Consider the following 2,699-nt stretch of genomic DNA (forward strand, 5'->3'; position numbering starts at 1 on the left):
CCGAGGCAGATAAGCGCCAACGTCGGAAAACGCTGCCGCCGCCCCTCCCGCACTAGATGTAGCCCTCCACATGTGCAATGAATATGGACGACACTGCCGGTCCCGTATCGGCCTCTTTAGTCACCTCAAAACTCACTAACCTAGGTGACATCCCTAATAACTCATATCATTGTATCATAGCTGGATGATCGTCATACTCGATTCTGAGTGACAGCAAAGTAGTAGTGTGTGTGTGGGTGGGTGGTGTGTGTGGTGTGGGTGGGGTGTGGGGAGGGTGGGGTGGGTGGGGTGGTGGGTGTGGGTGGGTGTGGGTGAGAGAGAGAGAGAGAGAGAGAGAATAAATAAGATATGTTCTGGAAACTGAGTCACCTCCTTTTCCTCCTTCTCCTCCTCTGCCTCTTCCTCCTTCCTTCCTCCCTCCCTCCCTCTTCCTATGCCCCTTCCTCCTTCTCCTCCTCCTCCTCCTCCCCATCTTCCTCCTCCTCGGGGAATTCTACAAAATTATAATCTTTATAACCTGGGTGATGACGGCGTGTGTGGCGGCCGGGGTGGTGTGTGCACACACATACACACGTACGCCCACACACATTTCTACTACTACTACTACTACTACTACTACTACTACTACCTTAGAGTCGTCTTATCAGTTCGCCAGGCAGGTAATTTTTCCATGTCCAGGTGACCGACACTCACCCGGCGGACCAGCTAATATTTTCTGAAGTAAACCAAGACAGGAATTTATCAGGAGCTGCAACACTCCACATTCCTGTACAGGCTTAATCAGACAGGTCAGTCACGGGTGCAGCTTGTCATTAGTGTACCTGTATCAGTGACCTACAGGTGTATCTCAGGTGTAGGTCATTTATCTCTACAGTAAGCTACCAACCTAACCTAACCTAACCTAACCTAACCTAACCTAACCTAACCTAATCTTTAGATGAAATAAGCTAAGGTTGGGGAAGACCTGAATCTTGAAGCGTCATAGAGAGAGAGAGAGAGAGAGAGAGAGAGAGAGAGAGAGAGAGAGAGAGAGAGAGAGAGAGAGAGAGAGAGAGAGAGAGAGAGAAAGAAAGATTTTCCCCAGTTGTCACCCCACCAGCACACAATACGAACTGTGTTATTTTTTCTACCTGTCAGGACGCCAGGTAGGAGGATGTTGGACCACCTCACCTGAGATATATAACGAGGAGTAGACGTATTTTTATGAAGACTTAAAGTACAGTTAATATTTCCATAGACTCTGGGAAATGTGGTTGTTCTTGGAGGTTAGGTTAGGGTAGGTTAGGTTTTACTAATTTAAATGTGAAAAGAAAGCAAACACAGCCAGTGGTACAGACAACAAACACAGCCAGTGGTACAGACAACAAACACAGCCAGTGGTACAGACAACAAACACAGCCAGTGGTACAGACAACAAACACAGCCAGTGGTACAGACAACAAACACAGCCAGTGGTACAGACAACAAACACAGCCAGTGGTACAGACAAACACAGCCAGTGGTACAGACAACAAACACAGCCAGTGGTACAGACAACAAACACAGCCAGTGGTACAGACAACAAACACAGCCAGTGGTACAGACAACAAACACAGCCAGTGGTACAGACAACAAACACAGCCAGTGGTACAGACAACAAACACAGCCAGTGGTACAGACAACAAACACAGCCAGTGGTACAGACAACAAACACAGCCAGTGGTACGACAACAAACACAGCCGTGGTACAGACAACAAACACAGCCAGTGGTACAGACAACAAACACAGCCAGTGGTACGGACAACAAACACAGCCAGTGGTACAGACAACAAACACAGCCAGTGGTACAGACAACAAACACAGCCAGTGGTACAGACAACAACACACAGTGGTACAGACAACAAACACACAGTGGTACAGACAACAAAAAAGTGGTACAGACAACAAACACAGCCAGTGGTACAGACAACAAACACAGCCAGTGGTACAGACAACAAACACAGCCAGTGGTACAGACAACAAACACAGCCAGTGCAGGACAACAAACACAGCCAGTGGTACAGACAACAAACACAGCCAGTGGTACAGACAACAAACACAGCCAGTGGTACAGACAACAAAACACAGCCAGTGGTACGGACAACAAACACAGCCAGTGGTACAGACAACAAACACAGCCAGTGGTACAGACAACAAACACAGCCAGACAAAACACAGTCATGGTACAGCAACAAACACAGCCAGTGGTACAGACAACAAACACAGCCAGTGGTACGGACAACAAACACAGCCAGTGGTACAGACAACAAACACAGCCAGTGGTACAGACAACAAACACAGCCATGGTACAGACAACAAACACAGTCAGTACAGACAACAAACACAGCCAGTGGTACAGACAACAAACACAGCCAGTGGTACGGACAACAAACACAGCCAGTGGTACAGACAACAAACACAGCCAGTGGTACAGACAACAAACACAGTCAGTGGTACAGACAACAAACACAGCCAGGTACAGACAACAAACACAGCCAGTGGTACAGACAACAAACACAGCCAGTGGCAGACAACAAACAGCCAGTGGAAGACAACAAACACAGCCAGTGGTACAGACAACAAACACAGCCAGTGGTACAGACAACAAACACAGCCAGTGGTAAGGACAACAAAACACAGCCGTGGTACAGACAACAAAAAAAGCAGGGTACAGACAACA

The sequence above is a fragment of the Homarus americanus genome, unplaced genomic scaffold, assembly GCF_018991925.1.
Source record: "Homarus americanus isolate GMGI-L3 unplaced genomic scaffold, GMGI_Hamer_2.0 scaffold24523, whole genome shotgun sequence".
Lineage (NCBI taxonomy): Eukaryota > Metazoa > Arthropoda > Malacostraca > Decapoda > Nephropidae > Homarus > Homarus americanus.